General features: G+C 39.1%; 1 long non-coding RNA gene across 1 annotated transcript in view; it reads right to left on the reverse strand.

The window, feature by feature from the left end:
- Nucleotides 1-898: 898 nt before the first annotated feature.
- LOC310729203 overlaps nt 899-26812 on the reverse strand; it is a 228737-nt gene continuing 202823 nt past the window's right edge. Inside the window, exon 2 of the long non-coding RNA XR_014534499.1 lies at nt 899-1287. This is a non-coding gene — a long non-coding RNA (uncharacterized lncRNA). The remainder of the gene's footprint in view (nt 1288-26812) is intronic.

The following is a 26812-nucleotide window of genomic DNA, read 5'->3' on the forward strand; positions in this document are numbered from 1 at the left end:
TATCAAGGTCCGTGACGTCGGAGTGACGTGGGGCCGCCTTCCCGTGGGCTCACCACCTGCAGGAGGGACCGTAAGGGACGGTGCTGTGAGGATTGGGCAGCAGTTGAAGGCGGGGGCCTGCTTAGACTGCTGCCCCCGCGACCCGAATTACGGATATGCGGGAGAAAATGATAAAAAAAAAAAGCATTAAATTTTTACACAAATATCTGTACTTTTTACTTCTTACATTTTCAAAACCGGCTCGTTACTTTAGTTTTGATCTATTGATTTTGTGAAATATAAATTTTTTCTTTTCACTGCGCGCTGATTTCAGCCGAACAACCGATTTCCTGTTACTGCGCGTCTTTTTCAATCCTCTGGTGTATAAAGTCCTGACTCTCACTCTTTACGAAGATAAGAATCAGCAGGCAGAAGGCAGTAAGAAGTTTGGGGTTAATGTGGATGAGACAGAGGGAGTCAGTGATGTAAACATGACTGAGATCAGAGACATTCATGATCATCATCATCTTTTCTCTGCTTGTGTTCTATTTGTGGATCTTCAGTCTGGACACATTCATTAGGTAACAACATTTTTAATTCGTTTTATATTAATAATATATATATATATATATATATATATATATATATATATATATATATATATATATATATATATATATATATATATATATATATTTATTAAAAACCTCCAGCAAAACATACACTTATTCACGACGTCCCTTCTTTACTTAGATATAAAATAAATAAATAAACTCCATCAAAATATATCTTTAATCAGTGAACTTTTGTTTTATTTCTGCGCCAAGTCTCAAATCAAACACCAAATCCGCCATGTTTTACACAATTTACCCTCTGGGTGGCGTTTTGTGGGTTTTTCCCTCATAATGGCGACACAAACTTAAATGACTGTCTTTATTGATCGTACAGATAAAAAACAATACATCATTCAAATCTGTAAAATGTCTATGATTATATATATAAAAGCTTCTTGATTTGAAGAGGTGCACTTTCTCCGGTATCACCTCATTAACTGTCCGTGTGGAAACATAGCAAAGGCTCTTAATGATGTCCACAAATCTCTGCACTGCTATAGTCTTTATATTTAATCACTGTACATATACATATATATCACATGCTGTACATATGCTACATATTTATCTGCACTATTTGCACGATTGCTACTTTTTGCACTTCTGGTAGATGCCAAACTGCATTTCATTGACGTGTACCTGTACTATGCAATGACAATAAAGATCTATCTATCTATCTATCTATCTATCTATCTATCTATCTATCTATCTATCTATCTATCTATCTATCTATCTATCTATCTATCTATCTATCTATCTATCTATCTATCTATCTATCTATCTATCTACAGTGAGGAAAATAAGTATTTGAACACCCTGCTATTTTGCAAGTTCTCCCGCTTAGAAACCATGGAGGGGTCTGAAATTGTCATCGTAGGTGCATGTCCACTGTGAGAGACATAATCTAAAAAAAAAAAATCCAGAAATCACAATATATGATTTTTAAGCTATTTATTTGTATGATACAGCTGCAAATAAGTATTTGAACACCTGTCTATCAGCTAGAATTCTGACCCTCAAAGACCTGTTAGTCTGCCTTTAAAATGTCCACCTCCACTACATTTATTATCCTAAATTAGATGCACCTGTTTGAGGTCGTTAGCTGCATAAAGACACCTGTCCAGTAAGAATCCAACTAATAACATGGCCAAGACCAAAGAGCTGTCCAAAGACACTAGAGACAAAATTGTACACCTCCACAAGGCTGGAAAGGGCTACGGGGAAATTGCCAAGCAGCTTGGTGAAAAAAGGTCCACTGTTGGAGCAATCATTAGAAAATGGAAGAAGCTAAACATGACTGTCAATCTCCCTCAGACTGGGGCTCTATGCAAGATCTTACCTTGTGATCAATGATCCTAAGGAAGGTAAGAAATCAGCCCAGGACTACACGGGAGGAGCTGGTCAATGACTTGAAAAGAGCTGGGACCACCGTTTCCAAGGTTACTGTTGGTAATACAATAAGACATCATGGTTTGAAATCATGCATGGCACGGAAGGTTCCCCTGCTTAAACCAGCACATGTCCAGGCACGTCTTAAATTTGCCAATGACCATTTGGATGATCCAGAGGAGTCATGGGAGAAAGTCATGTGGTCAGGTGAGACCAAAATAGAACTTTTGGGTCATAATTCTACTAAACATGTTTGGAGGAAGAAGAATGATGAGTACTATTCCAAGAACACCATCCCTACTGTGAAGCATGGGGGTGGTAGCACCATGCTTTGGGGGTGTTTTTCTGCACATGGGACAGGGCGACTGCACTGTATTAAGGAGAGGATGACCGGGGCCATGTATTGCGAGATTTTGGGGAACAACCTCCTTCCCTCAGTTAGAGCACTGAAGATGGGTCGAGGCTGGGTCTTCCAACATGACAATGACCCAAAGCACTCAGCCAGAATAACCAAGGAGTGGCTCTGTAAGAAGCATATCAAGGTTCTGGCATGGCCTAGCCAGTCTCCAGACCTAAACCCAATAGAGAATCTTTGGAGGGAGCTCAAACTCCGTGTTTCTCAGCGACAGGCCAGAAACCTGACTGATCTAGAGAAGATCTGTGTGGAGGAGTGGGCCAAAATCCCTCCTGCAGTGTGTGCAAACCTGGTGAAAAACTACAGGAAACGTTTGACCTCTGTAATTGCAAACAAAGGCTCCTGTACCAAATATTACCATTGACTTTCTCAGGTGTTCAAATACTTATTTGCAGCTGTATCATACAAATAAATAGTTAAAAAAAATCATAAATTTTGATTTCTGGCTTTTTTTTTTAGATTATGTCTCTCACAGTGGACATGCACCTACGATGACAATTTCAGACCCCTCCATGATTTCTAAGTGGGAGAACTTGCAAAATTGCAGGGTGTTCAAATACTTATTTTCCTCACTCTATCTATCTATCTATCTATCTATCTATCTATCTATCTATCTATCTATCTATCTATCTATCTATCTATCTATCTATCTATCTATCTATCTATCTACTATCTATCTATCAAATATTAATATGATGTGAGGTCTAGTTAACAGCTAAAACAGGTAGAAGTAATAACTACTTTTTACTTAAGTACATGTCAGAGCCAAAACTTCTTTACTTTCACTTAAGTAAAAAGGTATAATCAGTACTTCAACTTTTACCCGAGTATTTTAAAACATGAGTATCTGTACTTCTACTTAAGTAATGGATGTGTTTACTTTTGCCACCTCTGCCTGACAGTGTCAAATAAGACAGTATACACTATAGGCAGTATAGGCAAGGGCAAAAACATGACAGTATAAAAAAAGGGTAACAATAAATTTTTTTTTATAGTTTTTGAGAGAGACATGCGTGTTCCTTTTGTTTCTATACAACTAACTCTGTCATGTTATGGTATTTCCTTTGACTAAATAAATAAGAAATGTCAAGATGGTCTACTTTATTTTCATTGAAAAATCCTCCCTTTGCATGAATAACAGCTTTACACACTCTCTCAGCATCCGAAAGTTAATTTCTCCAAACATTCAGCTGAAATATTTGCCGTGCCTCTTATAAAACTTGCTAAAGTTCTGGTTCACTTGTTGGAGATTTCTTTCTGACCTTGAGATCAAGTTCATCCCAGAGCAGTTAAACAGGATTTACGTGTGGTGACTAAGCAGGATTCTAGGGTTCCTTTCACTTTCTGGAATACGTCTCCAACCGTCCCTGCTTTAAAACAACCCCAGACTATTAAGCTTTTACCTCCAAGTTTGACTGTGGAAGGTGAAGCATTCTAATCAGATAATTTCTCCTGTTCTATATTTTACAGAATTCCTTTTAACAGGACTTTCTTCGAGTCATTTCCTTCCAAATTCTTGACTGTTTTTGCATATACCCACTAAGTCCATAAATATTTTTTTGAACTTTACACAAAAGCCTCATGGACACACTGAACCCCTGACTGACAGAAATAGTATTCTGACACCATCCTCATAAGACAGTGGTCCCCAACCCTTGGGCTCAATTGGTCAATTGGTACTGCCCCGCACAGAAAGAATACATAACTTAAATTTTTTCCGTTTAATTTTTTATCTGATTGTGAACAATATTTTATTTTGGAAAATGACTGGATTCTCTCCACCACATCTGTCTATGACTCACTCTTGATGCATGTCATGATGCCTCGGTCACACGTCTTACCTCCATCCACTACCTTCTTAAAGGGGCTGCTCCGGCCGCTAACACATAATACATTACCGCTAAATTTAAACCCCCAAGCGAGCAAAATGAACAAAAAACAACACAGTGGATTCACATTTCTTATGAGATTTAAAAAAACAGCAGTTTTTATGCCGGTTGTATCGTTTTATTTGGTTGTATATTTCCACCACACCTTAAAGGCTGGTCCCTAGAATAGAATCTAAGGAAATACAAAGAAATTATCTTCTTTATTCTGTTCAAATGCTAAATATATAGTAGCACCGGAGTACAGCTTTAGCAATCAGTTTCAATCTGTTTAAGAGTTTTGTCCTGTTCTTCAAGCCGAGTCCACTATATCTGGATCTGATCCATATCTAATTTTGCCTAATCTTCCACCCAGGGATTTCAGTTTGTTCAGTAGTTCTGTGATAATTGAGACAGAATCATTTGCATTGTAAAGATGCCGCTCTCCAAATCCTTGCTTTTTGTGTCATTTGATGAATGAGTGCAATCACTTCCGAAGGCTCTTTCGCTGACAAATTACAGGGAACACTCTCGTTCTCTCTTACAAAGTGTCTGTACTGCTTTCAGAAATGCGTAGAGAATGCAAAGGATTGTGGGTAACTTTTAGTTTAAGAGGTGAACACTAAACAGAGGAAAAGGCTTGAACAGTTTGGCCATACTTTCTTTTTTTCTTTTTTCATTTATGACACTGTGTGCTTTTTGTTCCGGATATATTTAAATCTAAATACGTAGGAATCAAAATAATATTTAATCATGAATCATGTAAAAAAAAAAAAACTCATTCAGATGCTACTCATTATAGATGCCCGGTTCAGTGCCTTTCCTTCCCAGAAATATCAATGTAGTAGAAAATGAACAATGCCACTGTCACACTACAGTTTGTGTTCCATTGACTTCCATTTATATGCATTGGAATGCTGGAGACTGGAAACACAAGCTAAAAAAAAAGTTGGGTTCCAGATTTGGTGACCTTTGACTTACAGATCCACAGACATAACATTGATAAGCGACTCTACAGAAAATCCAAAATCAACCTTAAATTAAAGCTGCCTGGTGTTTTTTTTTTATTATTATTTATTTAAAGTGCGAATATACAAAAAACAAGAATGTGAGCAAAGGTTATTAAAATAGATGAGACAAAGAAAAGGTCGATTCTTGGATTGGAGTACTCATTTAGCTGTATTCTGTTGATGATTTGACTTATCCAGGATACAGGATACAGGATTATCTAGGATTGTTATCTCAGAAGCAGAAGATCTCATCTTATTTCACAGGATTTGATCATGGCTTTAGAAGCGGCGGTGATACTGAAAATCTGACGCAGCCATGTCAAAGAAAAACCTGTTGTGAAAAGAGCAAGAAAAACACAGAAAGCTTTCCGAATTCATAAACTGGATTCTTTAGTGCAGCAGGATAGTTAAATTTTTTTTTTATAAAGATTTTGTTTTCCTCATGAAGGATTTATAGACACTATATCAGTTTGAAAACTTTTATTGTGGGCGGAGCTTAGGTGGAGGAACAAAGATCCTGACATGCCACATGCAAACTTTTGTTTGGCTAACAGTGACTGGCAAATGCAAATATTAGAACACACACCTGACACATAACATGGGCCTGTTCACTATTACCTTTTCCTTTCTACATTCACACTTATGGCATCTGTACAAAAGAAGATGACACAAACATTTTTCTTTATGTTTAGTCTCCAGTCTTTAGCTAGCAGTTGGCTAACTTACACACTAAAAGGTTAGTGTTACATGAGAAATGTATTAACTCATTCACCCATTTCCGATTAGGTGAATTAGGTGGGCATGCGCAAGAAATCTTTAGACACATAAACAAACCAGAGACCATATCAACTTGTTTCATTGCATTTAACTACAGCTGTTGTTACTTTTTATATCTGGCTTAATAGCTCCATGGCCTAATTCTAATGTCGGCACTAAAAGGGTCTATTTAACAATTTCATTCATTCACTTTCAAATTCAAGTTACTTTTCAAATGTAATTCCCTCAAACAACCAATCTTGCGATATTAATCACATTTGGATGTGTGTTCAAAGAATTCAACTAGACAGAAACGAATTAGCATGATTAAATTATCTGGGATGTGTCATGTGATCTCGGATGTAGTTACTGATGTATGAAAAATGGGCCTGAATATTGCAGCTGAGTATATATACCCGGGTGCTAATTTCCTTTAATGTGAATCAGCTACAGGAAGTCATGTGGTGCAATGACTTTTGGGAAATGTTGTCCCTGGCAGTTGAATACAGAAAGAGATGGTATATTGCACTGAAGTGGTAGATTGATGGTGAGGTGTTGAGTTTTTAACTGCGAATTCAAACCTTAGCTCCAGCAAGCAAGGCCCTTAAGCCTCAATTGCTCCGTTGTATAAAACTTTCTTTCGGCTTCTCCCATTAGGGGTCGCCACAGCGGATCATCCGCATGTTAGATTTGTCACATGTTTTTACGCAGGATGCCCTTCCTAACATAACCCTCCACATTTATCCAGGCATGGGACCGGCACTAAGGCTTTTGCGACCCTAATGGCTGGGGTTGGTTTCCTGACCAGGGATCGAACCCGGGCCGCAGCGGTTAGGATGTGGCGCTCTCACCGCTGCGGCCCGGGTTCGATCCCCGGTCAGGGAAGCCACCAAAACATGCATATATTGTGCATTTTTCGTTTGCTGTTTGTATTTGCAGCAGGACTTTGCTTGCTGAAAGTTGAATGTGAATGCAGCCTAATGTAACGTGGTTGATTTTATGCAACTGCTACATTTCAGGATTGAATTTTGCCTTAGTGTTATATACCTGGTCAAAAAGGAACTCATAATGTATCCCGATATTATATCCCTGGTTTATACGTTATAAATCCTGAAGCATGAGAAGCTCTCAGAAGTGTGTGAGCTTTGTTAATAAAAAGCTCACAGCCATAATATATACTATAGTGTGCAAAATGATATTGTAATACATAGAGGCCTGTCAGCTCTTTTCCACCTCTTCTTACTGTTACATCCCTGATGGAATTCAATTATTAGCAAGAAAATGTACTAACGAACCAATTTGCTAAGATATATTTGAAAGGCCAGCAGGGAATTATGGTTTCCTTGTCCCTGTACACCTGGTCTAATCGAGGCTGTCAAATGCTGAGGAATGTTGGGAGTTTTAATTTTAAGAATTAACTGCACCGTTTCCAGGCATAGGCAAAGTAGGCGGTCGCTTAGGCACAACCAGCTGGGAGGCGCCAGTGAGCACCCCCCCGTCCCATCGCCGCACTCGCTCGTTTAATGTATTTACCTGTTTTTCTGCTAAAAATTACTATACAGTATAAATTTACTTGAATTCAGGTAATTTTGTAAAGATTATTAAATGTGCTTAATCTTTATTTTTTTTTTTGGAAGGTTGCAATAACCCTCCTCCTCACGGAAGGCCTTGCCCAACTTAATCCACCTCTAAATACCACCACTATCACATAGCAATTATAAAAACCAATACTATACAAAAACGCAATATAACAACGCGTGGCATTAGAGAGAGAGGCATTTCACATATAGAGGGTGAATACCATTCTACTAAAGCAAGCTCCAAACCTCTACACTACAACCATAACTGTGCACCTACATCATCCGAAGCAGCTCAGAACCAATATTTGTTTATTAACATGACAAAAACATAAAAGTGTAAAAAAAATACAACCTATTCACCAGGGATGCAGACTCAATGTGTACCGCTCCTCAGAGGCTGTAAGCCAGCGGTACAGTTTGTATTCACTGGTCTGAAAGTGGTGAACAAACCCTTTCCTGGTTGGCCGACCTCCTCACGATGTCTAGCTTTTCTGGAAAAGTCCACCCTGAAAATAGATTTTTTCAAGTCAATTTCTCTTCCTTCGTAGGCATAAAAAAAGTCTTACTCAGATGTATTAATGTGTGCAGAGCTACAAGTCGAACTTGGCTGTAACAGTTTCCCTCTGACCAACCAATCAGAGGATGGGAAAATGCTGACACTTCTGGGACAGCTAGCTGGCCCTGTGAGGCGAATCTGATTGGTTAAAGAAACAGAGCTATTTACTAAGGAGATGATGGTAAAAGGGCTAGCAGTATTGACTTTGAAGGCCCTGGGCAGATTAGATTGACATGGCAGCACATAGAGGCTGAAATCTGATTGGACAAAAAATCTAACATCCACATACACGTACTGGAAGCAGTGCAGCCAAGAGAAATGCTACGAAATAAGAATAATAAACTGTTGGAAAAAATTAATACAATTTCATGAAACAAATATTAGAATTTAGGTTGTAAATGTAGGTCAGTGCTTCTGATAGTGTTTAGGCCAGCAGAGAAGCTTTGCTGACCCTGACCAACCGCCACTGTTGTTTTGTATCCTTTTAGTACGTTATGGTTTCTATAATAACATCTAATTTGCTGCGACTAGTACGGTGGCTGTCCAACTTAAACGGATCAAAAAGACACTTGTGGTCTTTGTGTCATTCATTTGACAATAATGGAAGGAGTCTCCAGTGTCGGTGCTTTGTAACAGGTAAAGCTGTAAAATTTAAGTTTCCCACCAGGTTTAGGGACTAAAGAGTTTATTTTTTGTGTTGTCTCAGTATTGTCTTTGCTGTCTCTCTGTGTATGTCTCAGGGCCTCTGCTCTTTAGTTTAAGCCTAATCATTCAAACTTCAAGCTTCACAGCTCCTCCAGGCCTAGGCTCGGTACTGGTGTCTGCTGCCAAGCGCTTCAAGTTAAGTGACATTGTATTCTGCTTTTCTTTAACTTTAATGCTTCTTTCAACTCTTTCATTTTTTATGGTGTAACCCAACAGTAACCCCACTGTGGTACTAAACCCAGGATTGTGTCCTCTTCACTGGCCAAGGAAGAATCCCTTTGAGATTTCTTCTTTCACAGTCAGTGTTCACCTGCACATAATCAAAGCAACTACTTCATAAGTGACTTTCCTGCTCTTCATAGCTCACTTGCCCCCTTTAAATCCCAGATTCACTGTTGCCTTAAACCACAAACTCATGTGCTAAGCTCTAAAATCCTCTAAAAGCTGTAATATTCCTCTATTTAGCAGCTTAACATCCTGATCCTAACATTTTAAAGGTTAAATATTTTCTACAGAATATATGCTTGATAATTATGAAAATTATGCATGATGAGCAGCAGACATGGCTAACAACAGTCACCTTTTAATTATTATCTATTAGTAATTAGTTCATTGTGTAAACCTGTGTTTAGGTTTTGTTTTTATAGCACTGCACTTTTGACTAACAGACTACTAATAGATGAGGCATTTGTTTTGAACATTATGCTTTTCTGTCCACTCATCTTCACCATCCTGTTTTCACCTGTTTTCATTGTTCTATTGTTTGAGCAACACCAGAGAGGGGTAATTGAAACAAAAACAAATGAAGAAACGCTGTTAAAACCACTGTTTTTGTGTTTATTTTTTTATATATACATGAGCTGCTACATACATTAGGTTTTATAATGCATAAGATTGTTCAAAACTGCATTGGTACATATAGAAAATATATATATGTTTATGAACTGCAAACATGTCAACCCTCAACTGCTCAGCTGTATAAAAGACACAATTGTAAGATGGTCGGCATAATGGTATCTGCTTAACACCTTAAATTTAAATCGTATTTCAGATGTCTGCATTATGCTTTAATGGGCACAAAAAAATGGGTTGTCTAATCACATACATCAGTGGAAAAGATTTTACATTTCAGTAGAGGCTCAGAAATTGTGCAGGGATCAAAATATTTGCTGTTTAATATATGAAACATTTCTTTTAGTTAGTTAGGACTTTTCTCTAACACAATATTCAGAGCATAAACACAGACATTGTTTTAAAGAATATTTTAACAAAGACAGAGAACCTCCCTTTCTTGATCTCCATAGCAATCTCTTTTCATTTGGAAACTCTCTCTCTCTCTCTCTCTCTCTCTCTCTCTCTCTCTCTCTCTCTCTCTCTCTTCTCTCTCTCTCTCTCTCTCTCTCTCTCTCTCTCTCTCTCTCTCACTCACACGTTAGAGCACTGTCATGTTTCCATTAGATGGCAATGTTGTCTCTCAGAAATCGTGGTCTGTGTGGGGGGGAAAATTGAGATAATTGTATTAAAATATAAATAAATTAAATTTCCACATGACAAATAATTGTCAAAAAATAGGCGGGCCATAGGAGACTATTAAAGAGCTGCCTTGGTTCTCTGAATCAGTGTCTCGCATAAAGAACATGAGAGTAATGTCATGGAAACTGTACAATTCCTGTTTTTTAGTCATGTCATGTTACATATGTCAATAGTAGTGCATGTGATATTTCCTAATTTAAGACAATTAGGAAATAATTGTTATCACAGTCTCCATTTCAATACAGGTAGTTCAGAAAATAAATCTATGTCTAAATGTTTTTGTTTTATTTTTATCAACAATCCCTTGGATCCAGCAGGCTTCAGACAGGGCACGTCACAGACAATTTTCTGTTGGAAGTTTCATCCTCTTTCATGTGGTCATTGACATGAACCAGACATTTATGGATGATTCCAGGGACAGAATTTATGAGGGTAAACCTTTTCCATTGCTAGACAAAGCACTTTCTCTAAAGAGCCTTTTTGTGAACATGGTGCTGTTCTTTTGATAAGAAATATTGGGACTAACATGTGGTGAAAGCTAAATAATCCTTATTATTAATAATAATAATAAAAACAACATTTTAATTTTTTTGCATTTGGCAGATGCTCTTATTCAAAAAGACTTACATAACATTTATTTTATTCATACAACTTAGCAGCTATAGAGTTAAGGGGCTTGTTTAGGGGCCCAGGAGTGGCAGCTTGGTGTGGCTGGGATCCAAAGTCTAATGCCTAAAAAAAAAAAATTAGAATTTTTTTTTATAAAAAAATAAAATAATAATAATAATAATAATAATAATAATAATAATAATAATAATAATGATAATAATGAAAACAACTAAAGGTCTTTGTCAAGCTTTTGCCATTTTTTTTCATATATACACAGATCAGGCATAACATTATAACATTATAACATTATCAGCAGTGAAGTGAATAACACTGAATCTCTTCATCATGTCACCTGTTAGTGGGTGGAACATATTAGGCAGCAATTTACCATTTTGTCCTCAAAGTCGATTTGTTAGCAGCAGGAAAAATAGGCGAGCATGAGGATTTGAGCGAGTTTGACCAATTGTGACGTCTAGACGACTGGGTCAGAGCATCTCCAAAACTGCAGCTCTTGAAGGATGTTCCTGGTCTGCAGTGGTCACTATTTATCAAAAGTGCACCAAGGAAGGAACAATGGTAAACTGGCAACAGGGTCATGGGCAGCCGAGGATCACTGATACACGTGGGGAGCAAAGGCTGGTCCGTGTGGCCAACAGAGGAGCTACTGTAGCTCAAACTGCTGAAGAAGTTAACGCTGTTATTATTGTCTTTTATTGTCTTTTAGAAACCTTTTATAGTTGAGTTGGTGCCACCCAGATGAGGATGGGTCCTCTTTTGAGTCTGGTTTCTTTCAAGGTTTCTTCCTCATACCAACTCAGGGATTTTTTTTCCTTGTTGCAGTCACCACTGGCTCTCTCATTAGAGGCAAACTTGCAATTATAAAAAACAAATTAATACATTTTTTTAATACCGCTTTATCTGTGAATAGCTGCTTTGAGACAATATCCTTTGTTAAAAGCGTTATACAAATAAAAATTAACTAAATTGAATTTTCTATTTACTGGGAATGATCATAGACAAAACATAAAACCATCACATATGTGAACATGAACACTTTTAGGGAATGTCATATGGGCAAAAACCATCATGAGTTTCAATGATGTCACAGACTAGAAATGAAAAAGCTGCCCTCCACTCCACACAAGAAAGGGAAGACATACCCATCTACTTACTCCAGCAAACCATACTCATAAGTAAGCAAAGTTGGGCATTATGTGGAAATCCTCAAAAATGTGATTACTGGATTTAAAAGTGAACCAAAAGAAGACAAAAGAGCAGACAACTTTAGAGTTTGTCTGTCTTGCTCTCAGACAGTATCCTAAAAACTAATGATCCACCAGTCAATAGATTGAGACTGAGCCAACTGCAGAATTAACAGCGAGCATTAATTCTAAAAAGCTAATCGCTAAGCTGAGCAGTTTGGAGGTAAAGGTTTTGTTCAAGGACTCAGCAGTAGTGGAAATCTCATGGTTCAAAAATCATTCTATGATGTTCTTTTGATTGTCAAGCAAGCACTATATCTAAATAAGGGGTCCTTAAATTACCGCCACCACACTTTTGAACGGCCTTCTAAACAATGACAAAGATATATTGTGAAAATGTAATTTCAAATATAAGCTTTACTTATATCATATCTATATTTGATACTAAAGGCTGGCTTTCAAATAAAAATCTGCTTAGTTATTATTAAATGTAAACGCACCAATATTCAAACCGAGTTTTTGGTCATTACAAAAGTGGTCTCTATGGGCAGTAAAATCAGATGCTGGATACTACACAGATGTACAGATGTGTTTTATGTCTTTTTCTAACAAAAAGAAGAAGTAAACTGGGTACCCCTGTCCATAACAATGTTGACTGGACCTGAGAGTCCATCTGCGGCCACAAGTAAAGTTTCCACAATCTCTGTTTTGTATGCCCTACTCCCCGGTGAGCCTCATGTGCCAACGAAATCAAGGTCTGTCGCAAAGGGTCAGGGACCAACAGCCTTGTTCCTCTGAAATTTTTATCATCTTTTACTGATAGTTTGTCTTTCATTCAGAAATATTGAACCAAATCCTAACTCACTCTATGGGAAGATGATACTAGGAGTCTGCTGTGTGATTCAGGGAAACTGATAGACAATGTTGTAATCAAAACAAGGCAGATGTGCTGCCTGACATGCAATCCACATACTAGTTAATCCCATTTCTTTTGTGGTTAGTAAGGTGGTGAGTTCCTGGTGGTCTGTGGGAAGTGTAAAGCGATTGCCCCACCAATATGTTCGCCATTACTCAGCAGCCCACACACATGCCAGGGCCTCTAGGATTAAATATTTTTTTTGCACAAGTGAGTGTGCAGGAAGAAAAAGCCACTGTTTTTTCAATTCCATCGAATTGTTTCTGGGCGAACATTGCACCCAACCCATAGTCACTAGCATCCGTTGAAATTACAGAGTGAAATCTGTATAAATTATAAATGGCATAGGCAGGACTGGACACATGCATCTGTTTCAATGTCCTTAAAGCTGTTTTAAGAGGCAGATGTCCAAACAAACAGTCCTTTTTTCTTAGCACACTCACGCATTGGGGCAACCATTGTTGCAAATCCAGGAAGGAATTTTGAGTAGCGAGACACTAATCCTAGAAAAGATTGCAGAGACGCTACATCCGATGAAGGCAGAGCTTTACGGATAGACTCTAAATACTTCTTATCAGGTAAGATCCCATTAGCATTTATTGTGTGTCTCAGGAACTTCAGTGAAGTCTGTTAGAAATAGCATTTTTTCCCATTTAACACCAGCCCAGACTCAATACATTTCTGCAACACAGTACTAAGGTTCACGTCATGCTCCTCCACCGTTTCTCTGTAAATAATAAGGTTATCTAAACAGTTTTTGATGCCTGGTACATTTGGAATGCGGAGGATGCCAACGCCAGGCCAAAAGGAATTTTACAATATCTAAACAGGCCCTCATTGGTGAGTAACACGCAGCATACCTTCACCCACCATTGGGCCATTGGGTGGGCACTCTACAAATTGTACTGTGGTGCCATGTAAAGCAAGAGTACTAACAGTCACAATGCAGTGACAGAATTCTCTAAATACAGCACTGTGACCTCATGCACTTTCACCTCACGCATATCACTTGCTGGGGCTGAACGGCACACTTGCACAAAATGTCCCTCCGTATTGCATAATTTTCAATGAAATTTTGCTGCAGAGAATTATGCTGAGTTAGCAAGGTGTTTCGCTAAACTACATTTGAAACATGACTTATGGGCAGAAAAAGTGGAGGTAGCAGCTGGACATGAACAGTGTTTCCCTCTTGCATGGTGTGACTTGACTTGTACAGCTCGCGCCAGAGCATCGCTGTCAGCTGTCATTCTCTTTGTGTGCTCAGTCAAGTCAAGTCAAGTCAAGTTTATTTCTATAATACTTTTCACAACAGACATAGTCTCAAAGCAGCTTTACAGAAATCAACAGTCAAGTTGAATGGTGTGCATTTATCCCTGATGAGCAGCCATGGTGACTGTGGCAAGGAAAAACTCCCTTAGATGTTATGAGGAAGAAACCTTGAGAGGAACCAGACTCAAAAGGGGAACCCATCCCCAGCTATTCTATGACTATGACTTTTTGTTGTGTTGTGAATGCAGTTACATTCTGTAATGTCAAGTCCGGCTCAAGTGACAGCCTCTGTCTAATATTATCATTTTGTAAATGTTACAGCAATTGGTCGCCTCAGCGGATCATCCTTCTCCATACCCCCTGTGCTGGTCATCTGCCTCTTTCACCCCAAACAACTGCATGTCTTCCCTCACCACATCCATTAAACTCCTCTTTGGCTTTCCTCTTTTCCTCCCTGGTGGGTCCATAATCAGCATTCTCCTACCGATATACCCCATGTCCCTCCTCTTCACATGTCCAAACCATCTTAACCGAGCCTTCCCCACCTTGTCTCCAAAATGTCCTACATGCGCTGTCCCTCTAATAAACTCATTTCTAATCCTGTCCATCCTCGTCACTCGAAAACCTTAACATCTTTAGCTCTGCTACCTTCAGCTCCACCTCCTGTTTTTTAATCAATGCCACTGTCTCTAAGCCATACAACATCGCAGGTCTCACCACAGTCCTATAAACTTTCCCTTTCGCTCTCGCAGATACTCTTCTATCACAAATCACTCCTGTCACTCTTCTCCACCCACTCCACCATGCCTGCACTCTTTTCTTCACTTCTCTAACACACTTTCCATTACTTTGCACTGTTGACCCCTAGGTACCTGAACTCCTCCAACTTCTTCACCTCTTCTCCCTGCAACCACACCACTCCACTGCCCTCCCTTTCATTCACACATGAGATCAACACAACTCACACTCTCCCTCTCATTCACACATGTACTCTGTCTTACTCCTACTGACTTTTATTCCCCTTTTCTCCAGCTCATACCTTCACCTCTCCAGGCTCTTCTCAACTTGCTTCCTACTCTCACCACAAATAACAATATCATCCGCAAACATCATGATCCACAAAGACTCCTGTCTAAACTAATCCATCAACCTGTCCGTCACCACTGCAAACAGAAAAGGGCTCAGAGTCGATCCTTGATGCAATCCAACCTCCACCTTAAACCAGTCTGTTGTACCTACTGCACACTTCACTGCTGTCACACTGTCCTCATAGTTGTCCTGCACCACCCTCACATACTACTCTGACACACCTGACTTCCTCTTACTTTACCACAAATCCTCTCTCGGCACCCTGTCGTACACTTTCTCTAAATCCACAAACACACAATGCAACTTCTTCTGACTTTCTCTATACTTCTCCATCAACATTCCCAAAGCAAATAATGCATCTGTGGTCCACTTCCTGTTTCCCAATCTCCATCCTTTTTTACTCTAACTTCCAGCACTTCCTTCCCAGCTCAGTCCTTCTGCCTGACCAATCGCTACAAATCCTTTTCTCCTTCCTTAGCGTCCAATTTCTCATACAGCTCCTCATATGCCGTTTCCTTGTCTTTCGCAACATCCCTCTTTACCTGCTGCCGCATCTCCTTGTACTCCTGCCTACTTTTCTCATCACTCTGTTGATCCCAAGTCTGTTTTGCCAACCTTTTTCTCCTTATGCTCTCCTCCTCATTCCACCACCACGTCTCTTTGTCTTTCTTTCTATTTCCAGATGTCACACCAAGTACCTTTCTGGCTGTCTCCCTTATCACTTCTGCAGTAGTTGCCCAATCATCCAGCACCTCTTCACCACCAATGAGCCCCTGTCTGGCCTCTTCCCTGAATCTCATACTACAGTCTTTCTCATTTAGTTTCCACCATCTGACATTTTGATCACCAAAAAGAGAGCTTTTAGAGCTGGTAACATGGAGGAACTAAAAAAGATCAAAAAATACCTGAAGGTGACAATCAGGGAAGCCAAGGAAAAGTACAGTAGGAAGCTTGAGCGGAAACTCCAGCAAAACAAGAAGTGGAATGGAAGTGGCTGGTAGTGGAGCAAATGGTGAAGTGGATAAGGATAATGAACTAAATCTGTCTTTTAACAGGTTTGATTTGGCGACTTCACACGCTGCCTTACTAAGACTCACCAGAGAGCTACGGAATATCATAACCATCTCCCCCCTCCTCTTTACTCTTCTATCTCACTACTAGCTGCTATCACTCCTGCAGAGGGGGTTCCACTTCACACCTCAGGAACATCCTTTCCAGTTGCATTTCAAAAGGAAACAATTTCACCCCGTCACTGGAAACCACAAAGATGCAGTTAACAGTAGACCAGGTGATAAAACAGCTGAAGGGACTGCAGGAAAAGCTGCTGCCCCCAAAGGTGTCAGTCCCAGGGTGCTCAAGAGCTTTGCGAAACAACAGAATGGGTCCTTCAGCAGATTTTCACCATGATTCTGGAACTGAAAAGGGTTTCTGTGTTGTGGAAAATATCCTGCCTGGTTCATGTGCCAAAGACACCTTGACCTAGTGGCTCCAAAGACTAAAACTGGTGGCTCTAACGTCCCACATCATAAACACCCGGGAGAGACTAATCCTCTAACAGCTACGGACCACGAACAGCCCACATACAGATTCACTCCAAGTGTGCATACCAACAGACTGGGAGTAAAGAACATCTCAACATCTTTTGGACAATGCTGAGCATGTTTTCAATTTTGGCCACTGGCCAGGATAATGCTGAGGATGTTTTTTGAGACTGTTGTAACCAGTGCTGTGTATCCTGTATGCTGTGGCATGCTGGGGAAAACGGCTGAGAGTGGCAGCCATTACCAGATTACAATAACTGATCCTCAAGGCCAGCAATGTTTTTGAGGAGGAGCTGGACTCTTTGATGATAGTTACTGAAAGGAGAATGCTGTCCAAAGTACCTTCTATCTTGGATAACTTCACCCACCCACTACACAAAACATTGGTCAGTTTGATTAATACGTTCAGGGACAGACTCGTACAACAACGATGCACCACAGAGTGCCACAGGAGATAATTTCTACTTGCAGCCATCAAACTGAATAACTCCTCCCTCTGAGGGTTAAACAGCTGCACTACCATATACTATAGATGATAACCTATAATATAGATAATATAGTTATATTTATAGATTTTCATGTCACACATATATTGTTGATACCTTGGGCAATTATGTGCAATAATAATAAAAAGGATTTTTCCTTTGACTTTTCCTGCCATATGTTTTTTACTGCTAAAAAAACTAATTTAATTTCATACATTCATTTATCGTAATATATATATATATATATATATATATATATATATATATATATATATATATATATATATATATATATTAATATGTATATTTATTTATATTTCTTATTTTGTAGTTTAATCTTTGCTTGATCTTTCTTTTACTGTAAAAAACTGCAACCAATTTTCTTATGAAGATCAATAAAGTATTCTGGTTAAAATAGGATAATAGAATACATTTGGGTGAGAGTATAATCAGTTAGCAATCTATTGGCAATCTAATTGATATGAATTTCTAATTCCAATAGATCTTAGACTCAGGTCTCTTTAGTGCTCTGGTAGAAGCTGAGGTTCTTAACAGCTAGAATGGATAGTAGCAATTACAGCCCGATCTCTGACTTTCTGAGCTAAAGCCTTAAACCACTAAGCCACAACATGGAGTGATATCATCCTGGTAGGGACTATACCCATTGCAGTATAAAGCCAATCAGCCTGAAGTACTTTCTATTGATTTTTATTCGATGCTTTCATCTGTGGCACATTTGAGACCAGATACTGCAGAGATTTAAACCTGCAGCTCACCTGCTGGCTACCCTAAGAAGGATTTGTAGCAGATTTGCTCCATTTTGATGGACTTGTGACTGGATCATTAAGATTTACAAATCCTTGTTGTGTCTTTCAAAAACATTTTAATGTATTTGAATAGATGTTTTACCTTTAGTGCCCTAATATTGGCATATTCCTTGTTTTATTCTTTTTAGAAAAGAACCTTCAGCTCTAATAATACCACCTCTCATTTTCAGTTCAGAGTTAATGACTGACGTATGAAAGAAGACATTATTGTCAAACATCTGTCTTGCATTTTAAGTTGTGAGGCCCATTACCCTAATTTAAATTGCATTTTGCTCTGCAAAACTCCTGGGAAATTGTCTTTTGTGGATTTCCAAACACTTTGGCAATAAACACTCACTGTGCATCACTGGGTAATTGGATGGCATTATTAAACAGAGAACCATGGAAAATGGCAAGAAGGACAACTAACCTCCTTGCTTTTGTGCATCTGCCCTTTTTAGCTAAAATGTGACATATTGCCTGCTCTGCAGACGGAGAAGGTAATTGGTTTCACTGGGACAACTGGCAGTATAAGATGCTGGTTATCCCCATTGCCTCCTCCAGTACTAATGCTGGGCCAGGAGTTGGTGTAGAGTCTCTTTATTTAACTTGTTAATGAGGCAATGCTCCTGGGTGCTAACAGAAGCTCTGAGGCTGCTTGTGTTCACTCTCCCCTCTACAAGACCAGAGTGCAAAGGAATTGACATCTTTAAGTATAGATCTTTGCTTATTTCAAGCAGCTTATATTTTTTTTGTTGTCAGATAAGGCTTAAACCGAACAGCAAGATTTATACAATTGGTCTTACCCTAAGACATTTTCAGGTTTAAAGAGAGAGCCTTTACATTTCAGAAAGTTGAACCATAATTAAAAAAAACATCAGATTCCTTTGGAAGTGAGCAGGATTGGTGAGAATTCTTTAGAAGTGGACAGGATTGGGAAAAATACCCTCAGAAATGGACAGGATTGGGAAAAAATATTTTAGAAATACCAGGATTGGTCAGAATTCCATTAGAAATAGACAGATTTTTTTTTTAAATAATTTGGACACAATTAAACAAAACCCCTGAGTCAGGATTGGTTAAACTCTTGTCAGGAACAGGCAGGATCAGTCACAGTTACTTTGGGAGAGGACATTAATGGTCAAACTGTCTACAGAAAGGGGCAAGACTGGTCAAATTGCTTCTCATAATTAATCTCCTTTCTTCCTTTCGTAGTCTTAATTTCAGAATGTTGAATCATAATTAAAAAGGCAATTAGAATGGAATGAATGGGAGTGGACAAGATTGTTTAAGATTTTTCCAACAAAAGATAAAAGATTGGACAGAATTCCAATACAAGTCAGACGTTTCTGGGGGAGCAGTCAGGGTTGGTCAGAATTCTTCGAGGAGTAGATGGAATTAATCGTTTTTTGCAGGAGTGGGTGAAATTGAGTAAATCTTTCCACAGCCATGATTGGTTATAATTCCTTTAGAAGTGGACAGAATTTTTAAGAGTTCCTTTAGAAATGGACAGGATTGTTGAGAATTCCTTCAGAAATAGGCAGGATTGGTGAGAATTTCTTTAGAAGTGGGCAGGATTGGTGAGACATCCTTCAGAGGTGGGTAGGATTACGGAGAATTCCTTTAAAAATGAACAGGATTCCTTCAGAAAGTGGACAGTTTGGGCGAGAGAGGGAATGGTCAAACTGATGACAGAAAGGGGAAAACTTAGTCAAATTGCCTTAGCTGGATTTATGCGACTTTTCAGAATTCCTTCAGGACAGAGTGGGAGTAAGAAAAAATTTTTATCCCATATAAGGCATATTTTCAGTCGGTCAGATGATCTTTGTGTGTCCAGAATCGTTTTCATTTTCACCTTATGGTATGATAATAAACCGGTTTAATTCTGATTATTTCCCAATTAATTCCCAAACTGATTCTTTGACTTGATATTAAAGTCTTTTGAGGGTTTTTTATGGTCACATGTATCTTAAAATCGATGGATGCCATGTGTTACATAAACAGGAAGAAGACATGCATAGGCTTCTGCCTCAGATTGTTCAGGCTGCCTTACTACATCTTTTATATGGAACAGAATTCAGATAAAGATGTCTCTGTGATGTTGCGGCTGATGGATCCTGGCCTTTAAATTCATTCAAAAATCATAATTACACATTGATGTACTATTTTAATATCCAATAGCCTTTAAGCAACTTCTTCACTGAAAGAAACAATCGGATGCCATTCTCTTTGTTTTCCACACCATTCTTTTTTTTTTTTTTTTTTATCAACGTCAGACCACAGCAGGGGTCCGCTAATCATTAGTCCAACGTTTATTGTTCTATTCTAGTTTATTGGAAAAAAAGAGTAATAAAGGATATGGTAAAGTTTTGTGGTACTAAAACAATTCGCTTGTTAATACTGAATAAAAATATCTGATAAATCAATTTATTTTTCTTTCGGCTAATCCGCATCACACATCTCCATTTCACCCTGTCCTCTTTTACATCTATAAAACACCTTCTTGACCTTCTTAATTTCCTCCTGCCTGGCGGCTCCATCCTCAGACTTCTTCTATCGTAGGCTATGTCTACACTGATTCAGATCAATTTAAAAACCTTTTTGTTTGTCGTTTTTGTCTGAAAAAGTTCCAGTTCCAAACTATTATTTTTTTAATCATTTAAAAAAGTTGCTCATCCACACTAAAATATCTGAAAATGCTTACACACCGGTTTTACTCATAAGCAAAACGTAAGGCGATTCCACCTGAGTCATTTCTGCCTGGAGTTTATTTATGTTGCGCCAATTTTCAAATGAAGGCTCTGTTACACTACAAAAAAAAAATCATTGTTTTCGAAAGCTTCTGCTTTTACAATCCACACTGATACAAAAACAGTGTTTTGAAATGTATCCATCCAAAAGTTACGTTTTTGTTGCCAGCGTGAACGGAAGGCCAAAACTGATATCCGTTTTCAAACAAAAGCATTAGAGTGGGCCTCAATCTGACCTTTCTTACCCCATCCCCAGAATGTCCTACCTTTACAGTCCCACTAATTCACGCATGTCTAAATCTGGTAAATGGACCCCCCCAAAAAAAAAAAAAAAAAAACATTATTCTTTCTCCTACTTTGGTGTTAACACACTTAAAAATGACCTCTTTAAACATGCTCACACACTGTTATTTGATGTGAAACTTTAAGTGGATTAATCCCACCTCTGCTTACTGTGTGACCTTTGGGCGAGATGGTAATCTGTAGCTTCATTATTATGTGTGTGTTAGAGTAGGAGGTGATCAGTTGTCTCACCGCATGACGAATTGCCTCAATTTTTTATTATTATGAAGTACTCTTTATAAAATTGAAAAGCCCGGAGGAAGCAGAGGCAGGAAGCTACTACGTCTTCTGCTATTGATTTATTTAAATCTTCTTTTCGTTTTCTGTTTTTATTCGGTGAACCTTGGCATTTACACTCTAAAGCTCTGGGTTTATTTCGAGATGATCGTTGGAGAAATGATCGTTAGTGACGATCGACAGTAGGAATTTACTGGACAAATCTAAATCAAAAATAGTACACAGGTTTATGACACTATATAATTAATATCTAATTTTCCTATATATGTTGGATTAGTTAGACCATTACAATAGATAACTATGTGCCTCTTGAACATCCCATTCCATGTTTAGTCCCTGTTTGCTGTTTTTATAACCACCACTCTTCTGGGAAGATGTTCTATTTGATTTTGGAGTGTACTTGTGCATTCCTTCAGTCACAAGGGTGTTAGTAGGTGAGGAGGCCTGTGGGGCAGTCAGAATTCACATCTGAAGGTGTTGAAAAAGGGTTGGAGCTCTATAGCAGGAGATCTTCCACATCTTCCAACCCATTTAAAGCACATCTTATTAAATCTCTCTCTTCTCTTCTCTTCTCTTCTCTTCTCTTCTCTTCTCTTCTCTTCTCTTCTCGTTTCTCCTCTTCCTTCTCATTGTTTTATTTTTTCTATTTCTTCTCTTTTGATTGATTCTCTCTGATCATTTCTGTTCTCATTGTCTCTTCTCTTCTCTTCTCTTCTCTTCTCTTCTCTTCTCTTCTCTTCTCTTCTCTTCTCTTCTCTTCTCTATCTGACATCTAAGCTGTCGTGACTCAGATGCTGCTGCTGCTGTTTCATAACTAATTGGAAGCAATTATGGTGGTGTTATTGACTTTTCGCTGTGAATTCATGTCATCGGAGTGAAAGAGTTGAAAGGAGTGAACTCAGGAAATGATGTCAGAAATCATACTTTACCACTGAGTTGACCACAAAATTGATGCTCTGCGTTTCTCAAAAACTCTCAAGCCCTTTAAATTTTTGCTTCCCGGGACCAACACACACACACACACACACACACACACACACACACACACACACACACACACACACACACACACACACACACACCTGGCAGACGCCAGTAATCACCTTCTCAGAGTAGTCAGTACTGATCACCGACTGGACGTCACTCTGGACGTGTTTACAGGATAATTAGAAATAAATAAATTATCCAATGGTCTTTCACTTGCCACTCTGCCTTCATTCCCTCTCTTCTCTTTATCCCCATCCCTTTTATTCCATTAATCCCCTCTAGCCTCTTTTTTCCTCTATCCCTGTCATTCCCTGTATCCTCTCTATTCCATTTATCACTTCATTCCCAATACTTCTTCTATTTCCATCATTCTCTTTTTCCATTTTGAGCCCTCCATTCCCTCTATCCTTATTATTCCCTCTCTTCCCTTTATCCCCTTCATTCTCTCTATGCTCTTTATTCTCTCTATCCTGTCATTCACTTTATCCACTTTATTCCTATCATTCCCTCAGTTCCCTATACTCCTTCATTCCTTTCATCCCATTTATTTCATCCTCTCAATCAGTTAATTTTCTCTATCCTCTTTATCTCCTTAATTCCTTCTGTCCCCCAATTCCTTCTATCCCACTATTGTTATCTTATTAATTTCCTCTGTCCCCTCTATTCCCTCTATTTCTTCATTCATCCCTGTCCCTTTTATTCCCTTTATCCCCTCTAGCCTCTTTCTGCTCTATCCCTGTCATTCCATGTGTCCTCTCTATTCCATTTATCCCTGCATTCCCATTTTTCCCTCTAGTCCCAATATTTATTCTATTTCCTTCATTTTTCCACTCTGAGACCTCCATTTATTCCATCCCCTTTATTCCCTCTATCGCTGTCATTCCCTCTCTTCCCTTGATCCCCTTCATTCTCTCTATGCTATTTATAATACTCTATCCCCTGTATCCCAGTCATCCCCTTTATCCTCTCTATTCTTTCTATTCTCTTTATTCTCTCTATCCCTGTCATTCCCTTAATCCCTTTTATTCCTGTCATTCGCTCTGTTCCCTCTAATCCTTCATTTCCTTTATCCCATTTATCCTCTCTCAGTTAATTTTCTCTATCCCCTTTATCACCTTAATTCCCTCTGTCCCTCATTTCCCTCTATCCTGTCTATTCTCTTAGTCCTCTCTATTCCATCTATCCTCTCTATTCCTTCTTTCCCACTATTATTATCTCATTCATTTCCCCTGTCCTCTCTATTCCCATTATTCATTTATTCTCGTTCTTCCTATTACCCCCTCTATCCATTTTATTCCCTTTAATCTATCTATCCCCTTTCCCTCTTTCTTCTATTCCATTACTTTCCTCTATCCCTGTTATTTTTTTATCCTCTATTCCGTCAATTCTTGTTATTCTGTCCATTTCCTTTATTTCTTCTATTTCTGTCTATTCCCATTATTCACTCTGTTCCTTCATTTTTTTATATCTTTTTGAATCCCTTTATTCCTCTCCTCTCCTCTCCTCTCCTCTCCTCTCCTCTCCTCTCCTCTCCTCTCCTCTCCTCTCCTCTCCTCTTCTCTCCTCTCCTCTCACTCACCTTAATGGTTGTGTTGTCAGCGCTGGATGAAGTGTTGAGGTTATCGTATGAGCTGAATGAATTTGAGTCACACAGTAAGTATTTACTACAGTCAGTTTAGCCAACAGATTTTTCTGGATAATTAGCCCGGTACATGTGTGTGTGTGTGTGTGTGTGTGTGTGTGTGTGTGTGTTTGATTGAGTTGTATTGTGCGGGCGGGCGAGTGAGTGGGCATCGAGGCCCAGGATGATGGGTTGAAGGGATTGCTGTGTGCGGTGGAAACTGGAAGGAAGCAGGAGGATTGAATTGTGTGAGTGACCCCTGCATCTTGAACACTCGCTGCACTCGGGCGGCGTGACTCAGCGCTCAGACGTCACCGGCCAAACATTTTAATTAGCCTCCCAGGCATTCACGAGGGGCGCACAACAAGCTGTGAAGCGGAAGACTGATTCTGACAGACGGGAAAGTAAACAGAAAGGCCAAAAATCATCTTTCCGAGTGGAAGTGTAGAATTTTATCGTGGTTTTTCCTGGTAGTTTGTGTAATTACTGCATAACTGCATTGCTGCGTTTGGTCAGAGATGAACATCATGACCGCGCACACACACACACACACACACACACACACACACACACACACACACACACAGGCCTTCTCTTGTGCTGAATGCAAAAATATTTTCCTTCCTTTCTTCTTTAACAGAAAAGAACTTGAGGTCTACACAATTCTTCTTCCTAATATCGTCTCTGAATGTTTTTCCCCTCATCGCTTCATTATCTCTGGCTCATTAGGGATACTTTTGTTTATTTAAACTTTTTCCTTGCTTCATACATTTCTATAAAGCTGCTTTGTGACACTCTCCATATATATATACATACATACATACACACACACACACACACACACACACACACACACACACACACACACACACACACACACACACACACACACACACATTTTCCCTTCCCTTCTTCACAGTGTAATGTTGGAAAATGATTGAGGTTTTAGAATGCCAAAAAAAGCAATTGCTGCATATTTTTTAATGTTATTATGTTTATTGAAATGGATGATGGAGAGCAAGTCATGCACAGCTTCATCTGGTAATAGAAAAAGCAATCTTTAATACTGGTTTTACTGTAGATACAAAACAAATGCGGTGTGCAATTTGTGCAAAATTGGAAAAATACCACGTATGAGTATGTCTGCAAACTTCCAGGTTAAGCCCTGCCAACTTCATGTTTTGTCCGAAGAGAGATACAGATCCAAGTAATTTTAGGATAGCTACACTTTTAAAACAGTGTGTGTGTGTGTATGTGTGTGTGTGTGTGTGTGTGTATGTTGTTGTGGAAATGTGGGAAATTGGTGTAAGCAGTTGTGGAGAAAAACTGTTTTACTGTGTGCAATTTATTAATTTCTTCTCTTATTGAAATGTTGAGTTTATATGAACAGGAGTGGAAATATCTAGAGGTGATTATCTGTTTTCATATTCACTAGCTCTCTGTAAAATCCTCAGTTTCATTAAAGACTTCTTTCTTTGGCTCATCCATCCTTCTTTCTTCTCACACAGGCTTGATGTTATTGTCACACATCCTTGGTTTCTGAGCTCAACAGCTCATAAAATGTCCCAGTGATGTTTAGGCGTTTGGTGTGATGCAGTGAAATAGTAGTTGATTTGGTAGGTATTTTCTGAACAAAATGTGACTGGAATGACATTTTTTTGTGGTTTCTCCAGTTATGTGTAGTAAAAGAAGGGGATGAAGTACAATGGGAAGTGAGAGTTATAGGACATTAATTAGACATTGTGGCAGCGGGGGTGTGGCCAAGCATTGGTTTGTGAATGGAGGGCGAGGACAGGAGAGACAAGCGGTAAGAGTCAAATACCTGTTGGAAATTAGTCAAGCAGGGGAAGCACAAGAGGAGTGACAGAAGGGTGCCTGGGGTGAGACAGACATGAAAAGATGTGTGTGTGTGTGTGTGTGTGTGTGTGTGTGTGTGTGTGTGTGTGTGTGTGTGTGTGTGTGTGTGCCAGCGTGTGAGAGAGACAATGGAGAAATTAAATTAAGAATCTTGTTCTGTCAAACTGGTCGCCGCCCCACTTACTTCCCCACCTGCCCGAACCGATCACTCTTCTGCACTGGTGCCGAAATCAGGGAAGGAAAGCAGGGTACTCTGCCATCTTCACTGGATGAGCTGGTGAAAGGGCGCATCAAGCTTCAGCAGACCAAACACCAGGCCCTCTTTTTGGTGCGTGCCGAGCTGGAACAGCATTTCCAGGAGCTTGTCCGCGCCCAGGGGGAGGACCAGAAGGTGTTCGAGAGCACGCTGGGCAGACAAGAAGCTACTGCTGTCATGTCATTTTAAGATGGCTTTAGAGAAAGTTTTATAACAGTATGTGTGTAATGGTGGGATACGTTGTTGTGGAAATGTGGGAAATGGGTGTAAGCAGTTGTGGGGAAAAACTCTAACTACTGTTCTGTTTTACTGTGTGCAATTTAATACATTTTTTCTCTTTTTGAAATGTTGAGTTTATATAAACAAGAATGAAACTATCTTGAGATCACGATCTTTTTTCATATTCACTAGCTCTCTGTACAGATCCAAAATCCTCAGTTTCATTA

This window comes from Silurus aristotelis (genome assembly GCF_946808225.1).
Source record: "Silurus aristotelis genome assembly, chromosome: 7".
Classification (NCBI taxonomy): Eukaryota; Metazoa; Chordata; class Actinopteri; order Siluriformes; family Siluridae; genus Silurus; species Silurus aristotelis.